Genomic DNA, 20,436 nt, shown 5'->3' on the forward strand with positions numbered 1-20,436 from the left:
ACGAGAAATTCAAAATACGAGGAAAGTATGAGCGAAAAATTCAGATCTAAATGCGAGCATTGGCTCACGTAACGAGCCACGAGCCAGGCTGTGGGTATAGCTCGCGGCTTAGCGAGGGGGCGTGGTAGCAGTTGCGAGCCGCGATCTGCGGTGTCTGCGTTTCTCACTTAAGTGCACAGGTGGCAAACTGCCCACATCCATGATTGTTCCTGTGGCTGATGGGCTGCAGCTGCCATGTCCTCCCCACATATATAGAGAAGCGCGAGCCGGTTAAGGAGGAGAAGAAGTAAAAGAAAAGAGAGGAGAGAGAACGGAGGTTGAGGCAGGCAGGCAGCAGTTGTAGTAGTAGTAGGAAGTCGGTGCAGGAGAGCGAGCGAGTGCAGGCTCGCGTGTAGCTGAACAGGCGAGCCAAACAGCTGAAGCAGGACGGTGTAGAGAAGGTCAGCTGCATTAAGAGCGTCTCGCCTGTTGCAGAGCCCGCAGGTGAGACGCTAACAGAGAAGAAGCACCGGGGATTGTCATCTGTTTTTTAAAGACTGCATCCTTTTGACGTTTTAACCTCATGTAAAAGGATTGTTATTCTTGTGTATTTTAAACCTCCACTTCACAACTGTTTTAAGGATTATTTATTTAAAGATTTATTGAATGCTCTACTGCACTTTGGACACCTGTTTTGATTCTTTTAATAATCAGTTATATTATTTACCAGTGTTATTTATTAAAGGGTTAGGGTTAGGGTTAGTATATATAATTACAGTATATATAATTTATCAGTGTTATTTGTTAGGAAAATTGATTTTTATGTTAATATATTTGGGGTGCGGAACGGATTAACTGGATTTCCATTATTTTCAATGGGGAAGTTTGTTCTAGATACGAGAAATTCGCTATACATGCTCAGTGCTGGAACGAATTAAACTCGTATGTAGAGGTTCCACTGTATATATATATATATATATATATATATATATATATATATATATATATATATATATAAAAAGTCTGGGAACCCCTCTTAATTCTTTGGATTTTTGTTTATCATTGGCTGCGCTTTCAAAGTAGCAACTTCCTTTTAATATATGACATGCCTTATGGAAACAGTAGTATTTCAGTAGTGACATTAAGTTTATTGGATTAACAGAAAATATGCAATATGCATCATAACAAAATTAGACAAGTGCATAAATTTGGGCACCCCAACAGAGATATTACATCAATACTTAGTTGAATCTCCTTTTGCAAATATAACAACCTCTAGACATCTCCTATAGCATTTGATGAATGTCTGGATTCTGGATGGAGGTATCTTTGACCATTCTTCCATACAAAATCTCTGCAGTTCAGTTAAATTTGATGGCTGCCAAGCATGGACAGCCTGCTCCAAATCACCCGATAGATTTTCGATGATATTCAAAAGTCAGGGGACTGTGACGGCCATTCCAGAACATTGTATTTCTCCCTCTGCATGAATGCCTTTGTAGATTTTGAACTGTGCTTTGGGTCATTGTCTTGATGAAATATCCAACCCCTGCATAACTTCAACTTTAACACACAGCCCAACTAAAATGAAGCACAATGTTGTCTGAGGAAGAGTTGGTTCAGCAGCAGTAAGTGGCATCTAATTAAGCAACTGGGTTGGAACAAAGATCTGCAGCCATCGCAGCCCTACAGGATCAAATTGGAGGACCCCCAGTTTACTGGCTCACAGTTTCTGCATAGTACAACAGGAAAGTGACAGTTCTCTGTGTCCAGTGTCATTTTAAGATATAGCAGATATCAAAAGTCTGTATCACTTAATTGAAATCTTGCTTTTGTTGATGTAAAGACTACAACCAGGACTGGCCTTTTTCATATTTCATAGGATTTCAAATCAAGTCAAGTGTATCATCAGATATGCATAGTACAATGAAATTCACACTTGCATGTCTCCTCAGGCTATATCGACACTACTAATTTTTCATTTAAAAATGTTTTTTTTTTTTTTTTTTAAATGAAAATGATCACTGGTCACACTAGCATTTTCATATTGTCTATTTAAGTATTTTCATCTTCACTAAAACAATCTTAAAGGCATATGACATAGACATTTGTCTACAGTGGACATGCGTGCATTGGTGAAAAGATCCTTGAAGGGACAGTAACGTTTTCCTCCATGGGATTTATCACAAAACTGTAGTGACCTGTCAGTTATTTGTCTTGTGCATGTGTGCAGCATTCAAACATTACAGAATGCAATTGAGATGCACACAGGTAAGCAATATAACAAGCACTATGGAAGCAACTCATCTGTACCTGCTATGTTGGAATGTTTTTCTTGCACAAGGGGTGACCAATCAAGGAATGAGATGTTGTAATCCATTTGGGAAAGGGCCATGTAATAAGCATGAACAAATCAATGTGCAATTACGGTCTGCGTTTTTTAAAAGTCTGTTTTCAGCCATCCACAATGTAATGCTGAGCTGATATTTTCCAGAAGTAAACAGCTCTGGAGAGCATTTTCAAAAGTCTCTGTTTTCAGAGGTTAAAAACGCAGGGGTAGTAAGACAAAAGGCCAAAATAATGAATAATATCTGCGTTTTTGACAAAAAGCTAAAAGTATGGATGTAGCCTCATATAGCTGACAAAAATTCAATACAAAAAAGGTGCACTTAGAATGGAACATATATAAATAATCTGAAAAAGAACAGTAAATTCATAGATAAGAAAAAAAAAATCACAGAAATAACGCTAAATACAAAAACTTGTAAAAGATGAAAAATATCTGATATGACTTGTTTTTTTGTCAGCCTTTAAATTAACAAATGCTGAAACTTCAAGAAGGGTGTGGAGAATTTATATCCACTCCGATGCAGATCAAGGACCTTGGTTGCTTAAGAAAGTACAAGTCATTCACAGATCATTAAGGGCCATACACCTGTGTAACGACATTTATAAACGCTTTTAGTTTTGTCAACTGATTTGTGTTTGAACAAACTGAACATACACAGGTTGGCAGTTGTCCCAAATTAACTAGGAATGTCATGTATGCCACCTCAATGTTAATTTCTAGACTTATTAATTAAAATCCTAAAGGAAAAATAGTGTGTCCTTTAATGTTAACATAATCCATTTGTCTTTGCAGTAATTTCATTGCAGTGACTATTTCATCTTTTTGGCTGCAGACTGATGCATTCCTGTATGCTTAATCTCTAAACATTTCACTTCTAATGAAAACAGGCCAGATCAGACCACCCAAAGGTTCTGAGATTGTGTGGCTCACGCTTATGTCACTGTGTACCCTCACTGAGGTAGCCTGCTTTATTCAAATGAACACAACTCCAAGAGAGAAATCAAACAGACAGACAGATTAGCAGCCCAGCAACTCCAGTTAAGAAAGAACATTTTTAAATTCAGATTTTTTGTAAATTACAGCATGGCTGTCAGTAACATTGCTGACTGGATTTGGTTTACAAGTCTAGAATTTGTAGTTAGTGGTCTGCTTCCTGCTTTTGTTGTCATTGTTGATTTGATATGTGCTATCAGTTGTCTACAGTGTTCTAATATCATAATCTGCATGATTTCAGTGGCCGTGCAGGACCTTCTCCTACTTCATTGGAGCTGCTGCATATGCAAGAAGCATTAATGTTGGCAAAAGACATGGTTGTGAATTAAGGAATGGCATTAATAAATAAGAAAATACAATGTAATTACATTTGTAAATCATAATAAGACATCTAACCAAATCTGCAAAATTTCCCCGTGGGGACAAATAAAGTTCTCACTCTCTAACCTGCCATCCCATATTTGTTCCAAATATGTACGCTATAAGCACATACATACTGTACATTTGAATATATTTTTCAAAACTTCAGATTATTTTAAACTTTTCTTTGTATATTAAACTAACAGTAATGTATTTTAACACCATAACTCAGTGCAGAAGGGACTTCTAATAATCCAATTCTTTATAAATCAGTATGCTTTTTTGCCAGTAGAGGGAGTAAAAGAGCCTAATCTTAGACATGAAGAAATGTTACCTTTGAAGTTGCATTCAATTTTTGTTAAAAATTCTTTAAGGAGGAGGTCTGACTGTTGAGGTTTTTTTTTCTCTCCTTAAAACAGACACGCATAATATCATAAGGAAAGCAAATGATTCCAGTAGAATGTATTTGATAATAAAGCTACATTAAAACTGTAGTTCAAATTAAAGAGTAATACATTAATAATGTAGGCAAATATATCAAATAGATTTCCAAACCTAGATAGATAGATAGATAGATAGATAGATAGATAGATAGATAGATAGATAGATAGATAGATAGATAGATAATGCAGTCTCATAATGAGCAGCTGTAGGTTTTCACTACAATAAGCAAAATTTTTGTAATTTAGTTTTGTTTATAATCTGTGTCTTATCTATTGTTCGTTGAGTGTTTAGAAAGGTGCCTACAAATAAATAAAATGTATTATTATTATTATTAACCAGAGCTGAACGCCCACCTTTATCTAAACTTGTCTCTTTTAGCTGGTTAAAAATGTCCAGATTACAGTACGTGTTGCATAAGCCAAATGTCAACTATCCGGTCAAATTCTCACAACGTCCCAAACACACACATTTTGGCTAACATATTGTTAAAATAAACCACTTTTTGGAAAATGTTCCTGTACGACAGAGAGAGAGAGAGTTACAAAGACAGCAAGCTTTTGAATTGCAGACCCAGCTCCCCCTAACTCACTGGTCAGTAGTCCTGGATAGAATATGCTTCCTATGCAAGTATATCTGAGATTTTTCAACAAAGCAGAAGGTCAGTTCACTGGTCCAGTTCAAAAATCTGGAAGTACTAAAGCAGTGGCTTGATGGCTAGTGATGAGCAAAACAATCTGTACAAAATTTAACTTGCAGCAAAACTCAGCATTTCATTTCACACAAAAATTATCAAAATGAATTGTGTTTTGCTTCCAGCAAAATTCATTTACCATTACCATTTACACAAGAAGAAGGGTGTTTAGTTCCTGTTTGGGAGCACTTTCATGCATTAATTTCACATTCTTCTATTTGTTATTAATTCATTGAATAAAGATCTCTAGTAGTTCTCACTGGAAATGTGCATGTTCTCAAAGGGTTTTCTAGAAAATGTTGCTTAACACCAGCACAGTTCCATGCGAGTGAGTCTAAAACCTTAGTGATGTGTAAAATGGTGCATTTTAGTGGGTCTTCATCCAGCGTATATGCAGTATGTTACACTTGTGAACAAACGTACTGCACTTGTCCGTGGTGATGTGAATGAGAGGTATAAACAGGAATGATACAAATTACATGCTTTACCCAGCTGTAGAAAAGAGCCCAAGGTGTAGTGCCAGTGTGAGGCAGAGTAGTACAGTTGGGTCTGGGTGAGACAGAGTGTGAGAGAGTGCAGCTGACATCACCAGGAAGCTCTCTGCTTATTGCCTTTCCTTGAGCCTGGAGACAGGGAAGTTTCACCTTACGCTCACAATGCTGACAGTGAGACTCATTTAGAGGGCCATTACAATCCAGAGGTAACAGGTTCACAGCTGGCCATTACCACGGTGCAAAACTGCGGTGTGTGTGTGTTAACACACAACAGAGCACAGGGGAAACGCGAGAGTTTGATCAATGCTTTAGAAAACGGTATTTCTTGTTTTCCAAAAACAAAAAAAAACTTTTAAACCCCCTAAAAAGTGTTTTGTAGTGAAGAGTGTAATGAGTTTTGCAGTTTGCAATTGCAAAATCACCTGTGAAACAAAGTTTAGTGTCTGCTTCATAAAACTGTACGCAAATTGAAACTTGCCTGTTTCGGTCATCACTATTGATAACCAACGAATATAGGTGGGACAAGAAGGGTCTTCAATTCAAAAGCTCAATGTTATTTGATTGTGCTTTTCTGTCTTGTTGGAAGCCTTTTTGTAGAAATTGTTTGATTTAACAAGATTTTAGCCAAAATACTTGTATTTGAGACATTGTGAACATATGACTTGATACGTGATATTTGGATAATGCAACACAAGTAATGAGATTTTATCATGGAAGTTTTCTGTTTGTTTTTGTTGGGTCTCCAATGAAACACATTGCATTATGAATTTCTTGTCTCCGTTCTCCATGAAAACACGAGATAAAAAGTTTTCTCAGCCACCACTACAAACAATACAGGCTAGGTAACAGACGAAAAATAAAAAATTGCACTTTTAGGGTGGAGTATTCCTTTCAGAGGACTGACCACTAGTAATTACAGCACCGCGATTGTCCTTTCAAAGCAGTTTCAAGCTTCCACAATGATCTTAATTAAATGTGGCCAAAGTCAAGTTTTCTATGCACTATAGAAGTCAGTGTAAAAGTAAATTGCGCCTGAAATTTCAGTTCTTTGAACTATATTATGCTGTATTATATCTGAAAGTTTCACTTCCGACAGCAGTAAAGCAACCATATTCAAAAAAGCATGCTTAAGCATAAATAAATAATTAATTAATTAAATCACTGACGAAAGCAATTTGCAGTATGAACAGTAATAACTGAACATTTATTAGTTTTTAATTTAATATGAGGTAATAAAGGGACTGTCATGCATCATTTACATGGAATCATCCAAAAAACAAATTACCCCACTGCATTAACTGACAGTACATTGATTAGAACTCTGTGATTGGCTGTAATTTGCAGTTGAGGACTTTTCTGCTTCACTGCAATCACATTTATAATCTCTGAGGTAATATTTCTACCTAAATTATTCCATTTCAGTTGCTATTATCTAATTACTGAGATTCTTGGTTATAAGTCACATTTTGTTAGTCACTTTTTAAATTATCCTTAATCATTCATTCATCTTAAACAGCTGTGTTGCACAAAATCAACATGACTTCATTTATACAAGCCTTTTGCAGCAGATGGCAATTTGTTTAACTCCTTCTTCATAGACCTTGAGAACAGCTATTGACAAATTGCCCAATGATCTATATTTTACGTTTTATTAACTGATATTTAACATCAGAAAGACTCAGATTTCCTAAAGTCATATTTTCTTTTGTATTACCAGAGACACAGAATCACTTCATGTTTCACCTCAGAACAACACACAATATGTTGCTCATTTTAAATCAGCCAGTTTGAAACACATTTAGCAAGTTTTAATATACAAGTGGGAAAAACCACAGTTTCATCTAGTCATAAACTACCGAGGCCTGACAATTATAACTGCATTGTCTTACATTTACATAACTCCTTTCAGCCTCCGGGGATCGCCTGGCACTTTTCAAAAACTAAGCAACAGACCTCAGTGGCTGTGGCAACATCACTTGAAATAGGACCTTAGCTTTCACATCACATGTAAAAGGATGGAACACACAGACGTAATTGACTTGCTGAAGGTCATATAGTGCGTGAGTGCCTGAAGGGTGATTTAAACCAGAAGCCTTTAACTGAACAGTCCATCCAAGCATCCATATTCGGAGCCCATTTGTCACAGGACTACAGATCATACATGCAGTCAAATAGCAAACAGTATTAAACAGTAATAAACTTGCTACATAGTCCATATGTATTTATTCACAGTATATAAAAAAGGCCTGAATGACAACCTGTAGAATCCATATAAAATGCAACAGCAAAGCCCAAAGTGATATTAGTTCATATTTTGGTCTGATACAAAACACTAATATACGTTTCTTTAAATAACGCTACGAAAAATATTGACTAGCAGAAGCCTTAGGGACAACAAATCATCAATACTTTTGTTGATTAACTGACCCAAACAGGGTTGTTTGTTTCTAAAATTTATTCTTAAATAGCCAAAAATGATCTACTGCCTGTTTGCACCTTTTCAAAATTTCTTCGGCTGTTGAGCTCACCTACAACACATGCATGTCATTGGAGGAGCACTGTGGTGGCTAATTGGTTAGAAATTTAGGACTTTTCAGCTGGACTGTAATCACATTTATAATCTCTGAGGTAATATTTCTACCTCAGCTATTGAATTTCAGTTGCTATTATCTTATTACTGGTATTCTTGGTCCACTGCATCATGGACCCAGTGTACTGGGTTTGAATTCCTTACCTAGTTGTTCTCTGGGTGGCATTTGCATGTTCTCCACATTTCTGCATGAGGTTTCTCCTGTGATCCTTTCCATCCCATAATCATGCAGATTAGACTGATTGATAATTCTACATTGACCTCAGTGAGTCGGACGTTCAATTGACCTGTAGCCGTGTCTAGGATTTTTTTTCTGTGTTGCACCCAGTGCTGCCAGGATAGTTGTTATCCCCCTAATAGCCTACTAAGAATTTAAATAAACAGGAGTGAGAATGTAAGGTAGTGTAATTCCTGGATGGACATTCCAAAGATGTGTGTGTGTGTGTGTGTGTTAGATTAACTAATAACTCTAAAATGAGACCTTATGTACCATGTGTACTGAGATACAATGGCATGCTATCCAGGGTTGGTTTCTGGCTTGCAACAAGCGCTTAAGATATGGGACCCGCTCACCATAATCTTGAATTTATTTAAATGGTTTACAAAACAGGTGGATAGATTCTGTGTATTTGCTTCAATTCAGTTTCAAGGAAGAAAAAAAAACAACAACTATGATATCTAATAAATGCATTTAAATTAATAATGTCACTAAAAAATTATGATGAAAAGTTAACTTTTTTTTTTTTGAAGCCAACTCCCTACTCTGTCCCCAAATGACACAGGCTTTGATACAGTATATACTGCTGGAGCCTGATACCATGGCATATTTGGCAAAGGTCGGCTGAAGTTTTATTTTTTATAAATATTTTTAAATATATATCTCAATTACTTAATGGAGGTGAAGCTATAAACACAATACTGTCAAAACACACTTTTCTTTTTCAAAGGCTGCATATAATTAAAGTTCATTAAAAGAATCATAATAAATTCCACTCTAATTTCCACTCTAATTTTGTGTGTGAAAATTATCTGCTCACACAACATGTCTGTAGGGCTTATAATAAACAGCAAGAACTGTGATCAGATAAAGGAGCAGACAGGAAACAGGTAGGGAATATGGACAGAGACGCCTCGCTGGTTAAAGCAAGGCCAAACCATCAGTGTTTTAGCATTGGCCTCACATGGAGAAGCTGCTGCTGAGGCTGTTTCATGTTTTTAATAAACTGTAATTATTGTTTTTGATTTTCCCTTGCCAAGTCTTCACCATTTTTTTTTCTTTTTACTTGGTCAGTGGTTCAGTGGATGCATTGTCACATACTTGTATGATGGGCATATTTTACAATATCGCCTGAAATGTTGTTGTTTGCCTAGAGAATGATCCTTTTCAGAATGTCGCTATCCTGCAACATTTGGAATTTGGACTAGAAATATATATATATTTATTCTCTTCCTTCCAAATAATGTGGTTAACTTCAAAGACTAGAAAGTGATGAAGTGTCAGGCCTCCCCTTTTAATCCATCACAAAAACTAAACAAAAACAACACTCGATTGTGTTAAAATAGTCAGAAATAAGTGGGAATCTCAATCAAGCTTTTAGTCTTCTCATGACGGAAGTCAAATGGGGTCGTTGTCAGGAGCTCCAGGTTGACCATAACACGGTTCTGATATAAGCACACTTTCTCCTGGAAGTCTGTTAATTTATAGCCTGCTGGTCATTAGGGCTGAGGTTAATTGCTGTCGGTGGGTTTCTTTTCGCTGCTCAGAATGACATAAGAGACATTACTCCAAGAAGACAGGAGGCACTGTTGCTAACTGTCTCTTCGCATTCACCTGTCATTCCAAGGCGCATTACACATTTTGATGCTTGCATAAGGATTTTCTTTGTTGTAGTAGTAGTGGTATTTGTACAGTAATAGCAGAAAATTGTCACATGTATAAATAGCCAAGAGAGTTGTGCTTTCTCCTCCCATATCTCCAACACTTGTATGCTAAATTCCTTGGAAAATTCTAAATAACTAACTGAGGACATCCTGAGGTTTATTTTCTACAGGGATGCAGCTGACTTGAGTTTTTTTTTTTTTGTTTTCCTCTCCTTCACTGCCATTGTTCAACAATTAATTAATGGACATTAATTATGTTAATTCAGTTTCTGTAATGGAGAGTAATGCCTATCATGTAGATTGATAGTTTTTTATTTATATATTTATTCATGTTAGATATAACAATATCTAATTCTAAAACATTTAACATTTAACTAGGCAGGGGAACTGAATAAGCCAGTTGTTGCTTGGACACTTTTATGACCCAACCATCAGCCTTTGTTAAGTGCTGTTCTGAAGTATGTAATTTGCATCACTCTGGTTGTAGAATATATGAACCTTGGGAAGGAGGACAAATTTAGAAACATTAGCACCATTTTCCTGGAAAAAATGGCCTGGGGAAATGCACGTGGCCAAAATGAAAAGGCATAGATGGAATGAAGAGCTGGTGGCGGAGATGAGAGAACATGAGCAGGTAGGTCCGTGCTGACCAGCAGCTGGTCGCATGGGCCAAGTCATGTCAAAGGGCAGAATCACTAACAAGGATTGAATAAATTAATGCTTGCAGAATCATGCTAGCAACCAAAGGCCATGATATCAATCAACATAGTAAGACAGGCAGCCACCTGGTAGCTAAACATGCAAGATAAACCATAATTACACAGAATTCCGAGCCCAAGTCATACTCGAGGTTAATCCCAAGGAGGCTCATAAATGCCTGGCAGATTCTAAAGAGTACCTCAAACTGAATTTGAGTAGTTCTCATTTTAAGTAAACTAGGACATCTTTTTCTTGTTTTATGGTGGGTGGGATATGATTCGTTCAGCTAAGTAAAATAAAGATGAGGTCCCATTACACAATTTCTAGTCATTGGGTATGTCTGACTTGCTGACTGCAGTTGCCTATTGCTGGACCATTTCAATTGAAATCACTACAAGATCCTGGGCATGTCATAGCTGATGTTGTACGAAGGGTTAACACGCATGCAAAGTTCAGCTGCAATCTCCATTCTGTTGTAGTACATAAAACACAAGACATTAGGCAGACAAGCTTCTCTTCTGTTTGTGAGATTCAAACACCTATGTTCCTTATTCCTCATTGCTGCATCATATGAAATGTAACTTTGGATGAGCATTTATTATTTGTCATTTCTCAGGCACAGAAAGCCCACCTCTATGACAGAGGTGAGTTACGGACTAGAATCACTAGATGACCAGTCTTCATTAAGATTGTGCCAAAGACTGCCTCTGACTTGCTAAGATGTAAATGAAGGCTACGACTGAAAATCATTGGAAAAGTCGTCTAAATGTGACACAGGCTTAAGGTGACAGGCTCTTAACACGGCTTATCTATCACAATAAATTGTTCATTAAGCAGTGATGTCCTATTGGATGTCAACACCTATGTACGACTGGGAATTATTGGCTGTCTGAAAAATAAGTATTTTATCCCAGTGTGGTTTTTACATGAAGCGTTTCCAACATATGCGAGCCAGTGAAGCAGATGCTTGGCGACATCACTTACTCTTTGGCTCTTCATTCACATAAATTTTGGATATTCTGAATCAAGAGAACAAGGTGTAATGTATAATTCTGAGTTGAGTTAGGCCAAGTTTTGCAGGGACTGAAAAAGGATATCTTATTTGGTACTGACTTCCTCTCATTAACTGAGACTCCAATTAAAAGGTCCAACACCCAACAGTGTCACTGTTTATGTAAAAGTGTATTCTTTTGAAAACACTGGCACAGCTAAGGCTTACTATCTACATTTTTAATTCTATAGTTAATATTGAGAGAAGTTTCATAAATTTATCCAGTCTTTTAGTAAAATTTCTGTACTTAAATAAGTAAAAGAAATGTTTAGATGAAACTTTATATACGAGGGCCAGTTGTGCCTTGAAGCTTATACCATCCCATACTGCTGTGTCCTTGTATTTTAACCCCCCCCCCCCCCTTCCCCCCCACGACCAGCTTGAGAACCAGATGTTTTCAACTAGCTTTACTTTAACTTATGCTTCAGCACTGGGTTACTCAGAAAAAATGTTTCCATCAAGCTATAATAAGAGAGGTGTGCTTAGCATTTCATTCATGCAAAGAAAAAAAATTTATTCTGTTAGTGAAGCTCTAGAGTTGATATTCTAAAGCATCTCTATATATACACCAATATAACAGACTAAATCTTAAAACATAAAAATATAGAAAAGCATCAATAAAAGTGACAACCTCCCAAAATCTGGTGACTTGATGAATACAGAATGGTGTTTTTATAAACCCACCATAGAGCATTCAAAGAATATGTCTGCGCCTTTAAACTAAAAGGGTGAATCCAGAATTCATGGCATGCCTGTATAATTGTGACCAGAATACAAAGCAGTTTTATACACTCCCATGTCCAAATGCAAAGCGAGCCGTTTAATGGCACTGAAGATGCCGTGTATATCCAACCGCTGCCGTATACCTCAAGACAATATTTCAAATTCACTATACAGCAATATAACACAGCTTTGGCACCCTTGGTACCAATACAGATGGCAGTCTATTAAAAGCTCTCTATTAATGTCCTACAGTATATTATCTAAGAGCTGACTGCACTCCTGGCTTATTCTCTTTATTGCTTCTCCAAAAGTGTTCAACAGGTGAGGTTTCTCATATACTGCAGGTCAAGCCAACCGACATGGATGATGCTGAATAAAAAAAAATGGACACTTTCATCAAAACCAAGGACAGGATGCCTTTAAAGTAAGTCAATGTAGCAGTCGATAATAAAATGTCATATTTTTTGATTTATGAAATCTTTCTTCCCACATCTATTTTTAGATGTCTTTTTTTAAACATGAACACAACAAAAAAAGGCATATAAAAATAATAATTCTTGTTAAGCCGGCATAAGAAGCACACTCGCACTAGACATTTTACAGGCAGTGGAACCGAGCAGCAGTCTGCTGTCTTAGTAGTCCAGATGGATTTATCTTGGGAAGCAGGAATATGTTTCGTATAGCTGTCTCATTTCTAATGTTATGGCTTTTTGCGTGATCTGCCTTTGCAAGCGACCTGGGGTGCCTCTGGACGTACAGTTATTCGGCTCACTGGGAATGACAGGGTCAGGCAGGATCCATAAAATATTTAGGCGTCTGCTCAGCGTTGCAGTTGTAAAGTAGTCTGGGCACCCTGCACCTTACCAATGCCTCTTACACAAAAGAAAACAATAGAAGGGGGCATTTTTTTTCAGTGAATTCTTCAGTTACTGCTGAGGTATCTGATCGCAGTGTTTTCGTAAGTGTAACAACAAAAAGTGTTGTTTTGAAATAAATCAACTACAGTTGACACTTTTTATCCATTTTCACTCCTGCTTATCCAGTTCAGAGTAGAAGAATGCTGGTTCCTATTCCGGCAGCTGACCACACATGGGGTACGAGTCCATTACATGGCTCACTCTCTATTAACCGGTAGAGTTCATGGCAAAATTCGTCAAAGTCTTTTTTGCAGTGAATTTGCAGAGTTTACTGGTGAATATGTTCGCTGAAGTTTTACCTGACAATTTCCCATGCGTCCAGCTTAGACATTTTTCCCCAGCACCCCATGATGTTTTGCCAGACTAGCATGAAATCACAGAGATGTAGCAGCCATGTTGGATGAGGATGTTACTACTGATCTGAGCTACCTGCCTGATTAGCTCTGCACAAGTACAGAACTTTCATGCATGCGTACTATAAGCATACTCCACCTCACACTTTACATCACTGTCCAATCTCCTTTGAGCATGCGTAATTAATTTATGATGTGTGATGTCACAACCAGATCAGTACTTCAGCAGGATTAATACTCCTCATGCATTTAAAAATGAGAAAAAACAAAACCTGCAATATTTTCATTTGAGGGGTACATTAGCTGACCATAATGAGGATATTATTAAAATACTGCTCACTATGTTTCCTCCTATTTACTCTTCAGTCAGATTTAAAGTTTATCTACTGGACCTACTATTTCCAGACATTTTCTTTTTCCATAATCTTTCAGTTATGCCACAGCAGCCTTAACCTTCGGGGTTATTTGTATTTGGCAAGATTTTATTAATGGATGGCACAGAGACTTTCTAATTAGAGAGCGTTACAAAGTGTGTCTAATCTAATATATTAAAAGATTACTATGTGTCAGTAAAAAACTGAACTGGAACCTTAAATGTGCTTAAAACATTGTACTTGTTTTTGAAATTATACAGTGTCTGAGCACTTTCTGAATCCACTGTATGTAAGAAACCAGTGTGGTGTAATGCTTAAGGCTTTGGATTTTGGACTTCAAACCATGAGGTTGTGGGTTCAAATCCTGCCACTGACGCCGAGTGACACTGGAAAAAAATGTAGCAAATAACATCTCTCAAAAAAGTCACTTTGAATAGAAGTGTCAGCAAAAGAAGTGAATAATACTAAGAAGGAGAAGATGAAGAAGCAACTACCAACTAATAAGTGCAGACATTAAATTGTAAGCCACATGAGTGATTCTAAACCCAACCTGACTATATGACATGTCATATGATGGTACAGTACATTAGATGTTGCATCCTGGAGCTATGAGAATGTGTGGGAAATTTTCAGACAAACGAGTTCTCTTTATATAATAAAGTGAAAAATAAATCTTTGCATATTTTGTATTGTCATGCTCATTACTCCACATTAGAGTTACAAAAGAGAAAACTGTAGAACCAAGTCTTGAGGTCAATGTATTTTTTGGGACCACCATTGCCAACTACACCAAGAGATTACCTTGTAGACATTAACCTCTCTCTGAAAGGAAATGGAAAACTTCATCAAAGTATTCAAAAGTGGTTTATTTTGCAATATTTATTTTTCATATAAATGTGTGTTTGGGATGTTGTGAGCATATGACTGGGTGACATGACATCACATATGGACAATGCAAAGCGAGTAAGCAGAGATGTTTGTGGATATTGTGATATTGTTTACTGTTATACAGTATTGGTCACTATACAGCCCTATTATATCAGAAGCTTTGTTATCTACTGTACATTCTGCATGGAATCATTTTTTTTTCTCAGCCATCACTATAAACTAAATGGGGTAAGTAACATATACAGTAAAAAAAAATACATAATTTTATTATTTATGTACTATTGCACCTCGGGTCATGCGGTGAAGTACAACTGAAATGAAAGAAAGTCACAAAAGGTTTGCGGAAAGCCTTGCGATGGGTCACTGCTTGTATAGCTGAAACAAACCACCCAGATATATTGTTTGTCGGTGAATCTTCAAGGCGGGTGCAAATTCTCCCTGGATACCATTCTCCAAGTGAAACTCCCCCCAACGCCAGCCGATGCTTGGGGAGATGGCACAATGATTAGCCACTATTCTATGATGATTACCGGTCATGAAGAAACAATAGGCAAAATTGGGTTTCAAGAATAAAAAATTTAAGAATCACTAAGCTAAACAACTCCTTCCACTTTTTCTTTACAACACAATGTGAACATCTTCTGCAATCCTTTAAATACAGTAATTAACACTGTATTATTCAATTAAACAGCCTTTATTCAATTAATCACTTCGTTTTGCCGAAATATAGGCAACTAGTACAAAGTGTCCAATGGTCCCGGTGGGCTCTGGTCTAAAGTAGTAAACATATCTCAGATTAATTCTATTCAGTTCAGTGTATTTTTGTGTAGTGCTCTTCATTGAGTGCAGGCTCAGTTCCCCTTGGTCCACCAGGGCTTAAAAAGTGCTAGTTTGTTTGTCACAGTCCCTTTCTCTATTCAAGCAGTTTTTTCAATGAATCACACAGACAAAGCCTGCCTCAAACATGAAAACATTGTGCACACTCTTGTCTTCACCCAGCTGAGAAAACACTTGTAATGATGTCTCACTCTGAAACAACTTACGAGGAAGACTAAAATGGAAGGTGCAGAAAAGAAACATTGTGGGCCTAAAGAAGGGGAAGAAAAAACAGGGAGCACATTTCATTCATAACAATGGGGCATGTTTAGGGATTTGTCATCAGATCTGGATGAGTAAGCAACCATAGTAACCATCCATCCATCCATCCATTTTCCAACCCGCTGAATCCGAACACAGGGTCACGGGGGTCTGCCGGAGCCAATCCCAGCCAACACAGGGCACAAGGCAGGAAACAATCCTGGGCAGGGTGCCAACCCACCGCAGGACACACACAAACACACCCACACACCAAGCACACACTAGGGCCAATTTAGAATCGCCAATCCACCTAACCTGCATGTCTTTGGACTGTGGGAGGAAACCGGAGCGCCCGGAGGAAACCCACGCAGACACGGGGAGAACATGCAAACTCCACGCAGGGAGGACCCGGGAATCGAACCCAGGTCCCCAGATCTCCCAACTGCGAGGCAGCAGCGCTACCCACTGCGCCACCATGCTGCCCACCATAGTAACCAGATCTTTTAAAAATAAATAAAAATAATAATAATAATATATGGACAGCTATGCGTCTACAAAACAATCAGCTTATTTCCTAATAAGAAAGCATAGAGCAGCATTGACGTCGGAAAAAGATTCTACATGTTCTCTGCAAAGCATTTTAGATTGGGGGAAATTGAAACATACAAGAAATGCAGATATGCCCTCAGAAAACAATTTTTCTAAATGTAAATATTGGCCACAGTATAGTGACAGTTATGATTCACATAAAATACACGTTTACAGATACTTCCATATGACAAACTAAAGCCTAACCCTACCGCATTTACATTTTCTCATATGGATTAACACGATTCTTTCTTCACTCTCTGATCCCAAATACCTGCAGCACTTCATGATTAATCCTTCTATGTCTCTGGCGCAAACAATCTAGGTGGCACTTCAGGATGTCTTTTAAAACGTTGTAGAGGCTGGCATTTCAACAATCATCTTTAATGTCTCACTGAGTGAATCTGTGACCCACATCTGCTTCAGGTGGACAAAATGGATAGTCACAATAACTACAGAACAGTGACATATGCTTCCAATGTAACAAAATGCTTTTAGAGACTAGTACTGCAACACGTTAAACCTAACACTCCCTAAGGTTTGGACCACGTTCAGATTATTAAGTTTGTTTTACTTATGATTTACTGTGTAATGAACTCAGACGTGGATGTGATTTTTCTGTTTTTTGCAGTTTGTTATTTCTTGCACTCTTTTGTTTCTAACAGATGACCCCTCAATACACCCAGTCCGTGGCTTCACACGCAAGTTCATAACATATCTCAATATCATCAGGTCATGTTTGTTCTAAAAGTAGTAATATACTCATGCTAAGGAGCCTTTTGTTTATGCTATGTATGTGATAAACTAAGGCTCTCAAACTGTGTGGACTGTGATCTCTGTTTTTGTTGAACATTCAAAGATGCTTCATTTAAGCACATCATTGTCCATGTCTTGCAGAATAACCAGCAAGAAACAACAGTAGGGTGACAATGAGATAATGTGGCTAGGATTTTTCAACCCTTTATCTCTCTATTATAAAAAAAAATCCTGGAAAGCAAAAGCAAGGCTACGATACGTGATCTTCTCGGAAGACATTTAAAAGACCCGCGAGACAAAAGAGACTTGCCATGGAGCGGCTTGCAGGGACCGTAAACATGAGACTTGGTGCAAAGAGATTGTCCCAGGGACGTTTCGCGGGGACGTGGAACATGAGATTCTTGCAAGACACGCCCTACTTACCAAAGATATCAAACAACAGCACACCCATCTAAAAACACTCAGTGGTGTAAAAGCACATAGTACACACAGATCATGTGCTCTCAGCACATATAAAGCGTATAAGGACAATACGGAGAATAGAGACTCAAAGGCGTTGGAGAGAAAAAAAGGCAGATAAGAGATTATGAAAGCAGTGGAATTCGAAAGGCTCAAACAAACGATGGCATGATACACATGCAGAGAAGGGTACAGAATATGAAAGCAGTAAAATTCGAAAGTATTGTAGCATCACAGCTAGGTTGAGGGCTTTTTGGTTTTAAGTGACTGTTAGGTCCGATTGAGGGAGGGCGGAGTACAGCACGGAAGACAGATAGCAGGGTATTGATTGGGGCGGTAAGGGGGGGCCATTGGAGAGGGTGCTAGAAAGTTATGTTTGGGGTTAGAAGTCAGCGATTGTTGAAGTAAAACTTTTGTGATACTTTATCATGTCAGTTGCTACATTATCAAAGAAAAGATAGAAAAGATCGCATTACCGCAAACAAAAGGTGATTAATCATCAGAACCAGGTGTAATTGAAAAAATAGCAGGACAAATCGAGGTCAGAAATAAAAGGCAAAGAGTAGACAACGAAGTCTTTTCACATTCGCATCATTCAATGCACAAAATGTGGATTCACACAATAATGGACCATACGCTATGAGAATCTGTGGTCCCGGAACAGTTAAAGGAACAACAAGTTAAATTTCAAAGAATACACAATTTGGTCAGGTGTATATTGATGACAACGGAGAAGTGATGCAAATTTTAACAGGCAAAAAGAAAGGTAATGTATATATTCCGCGAATGACATTACACACTAAAGGAGATCGTGATATGCCATTCGTATTAAAATGTTTACAGTTTACCGTGAGAATAGCTTTTGCTATGACAATCAATAAATCACAGGGACAAACATTAGAAAAAGTCGAATAATTTATTAGAGAAACAGAAACAATATTCACTCACGGGCAGGTATACGTTGCGTTGTCACAATGTGTCTCCAAAAAATATTGCTTTTAATGAAGCTTTAAAGTAAAAGTGCAAATAATGAAATTGAAACAATTCCAAAGAAAAAAAATTTTTTAAACTGCATATCCAATTAACCAAACACAGGGGTTGGTGAGCGAAGCGAGCAGGGGGCAAAGCCCCCTAGATTTTAAAAAGTACCTTTCATCTATTTTTTTTATTTTCTATTTCAAGTACTTTTCAAAGGTGTTTCAGTTAAACACATCAAGCTTGAACATTGCTATGTCCTTCAAGCCAGGAATACGTCTGGTAACTGTTCTGGTTTTGCCATCAGATCCTGTAGTGAGGTGAAATTGTGTCCCCTATCAGATGACCAGATGAGCAAAGATTTTAATCCCAAAAGAATACAAACTAGTTAACCTGTATTAGGGGGCATATACAGTGTAAAGGTCAAAACTGAATTCACGACTGAATCCTGACAAGTGCACTGGTGAGTCAAAGCAATGCTGCTTTATCCTATTTGCTGTGTTATTGATCATCTTGTTTCCCTTTGAACCCACTGCCTTATACTGAATGAAGGGTTTTGATCAGCTCAGCAGGAGCCTTAACATCTCTTCAAACCATATATGTCTTATATTTAAACAGCCAGTTGTAAAGAAATATATCATTGGTTTGCACAACAGTTTCAAGTCCCACTTTAAACCAGAATAGGGACTGTGATTCTAAATTCTGCCAAAGTATGGTCTTAAATGCCCCCTTGATACTCTATGTGCTTCTGTTCTCTATATAGACTGAGACTTTAGCTATAAAGGATGCAAAATATTGGGGACAAACAGAGTTAGCTGCCCTCAATTAATAAAGCACCACAGTTCTGTCTTCGTTATCCAGCAATCGGTCTGGCCTCCTCTTTTCTCATTTTCTATCCATCGCAGATCTGACCTCATTTATAAGGCTGCTCCACTCTGCTGGCTATTCATTTTCACAACATTAATGAAAGCAAATACAGTGCTCTCATTTATCAGCCTCTGCCCAATACTACACTTGTTAATTAAATTGAAAAGTGTTTGAATACAGAGACCAGATTTGTCGGGGGGAATCTTTGTGATTAGAACATATTTTCTAGGATTACAATGGCATGTCCATGCAGTGCATGCAGTCCTCCCACTAATACAGAACAGGGCCCTTCGGAGATTCTTATTAGCATTGGTAAGAATAGATAAGCGTCATCGTATTGTCTGAGCCCCCGACAAGCAGCACATGAAAATGTCAATCAGTCACAACGTGCTGCCTATAATGTGATTTGCTTTTGCGCTCTATGAGCACTGTAGGGGTAGGCACAGAAATAAAATCAAAGCTACGGTGCAAATGAATGCAACAATCCATACAGGGAACAAGCCATTCCCCACGGTTATTGCTTTTTTTAATATCTGGGTTGCTGCCATGTATGGCAAATAAATTAGAACTCTCTTTTATTTTTCATGAGCGTCTTCTTTTCTGACTACTGACGTACAGTCAGTTTACTGAACACAATGCCAAGTAAAGCTGACAGTTGCCTTGAGGACTGATCGGGTGCCAAATTCAGCGATGAGACCGACGTGTGAGCACAAAGAACCATGCGGGGATATCTCCTTGACCAGAGTTTGAATTTCGGCCACTATTTTTCTTAAAATCCTAACATATCGACACAAAGTGCATTGAGGCTTTTTTGTTTTTAAATTTAAAGAGTGAGGAGTATAAGGAGGTCACCAATCACTTCTGCTATTTCACTGAATTGTGTATTGTCACATAATTGATTTATTGTTTGTTGTTAACATTGACTTG

At 37.7% G+C, this 20,436-nt stretch overlaps 1 protein-coding gene across 2 annotated transcripts in view; it reads right to left on the minus strand.

The window, feature by feature from the left end:
• Positions 1-20,436, minus strand: part of st6galnac5a (ST6 (alpha-N-acetyl-neuraminyl-2,3-beta-galactosyl-1,3)-N-acetylgalactosaminide alpha-2,6-sialyltransferase 5a) — a 259,090-nt gene that overhangs the window by 12,882 nt on the left and 225,772 nt on the right. The gene's annotated exons all lie outside the window — the stretch shown is intronic.

Source organism: Erpetoichthys calabaricus, chromosome 10 (genome assembly GCF_900747795.2).
Source record: "Erpetoichthys calabaricus chromosome 10, fErpCal1.3, whole genome shotgun sequence".
Classification (NCBI taxonomy): domain Eukaryota; kingdom Metazoa; phylum Chordata; class Cladistia; order Polypteriformes; family Polypteridae; genus Erpetoichthys; species Erpetoichthys calabaricus.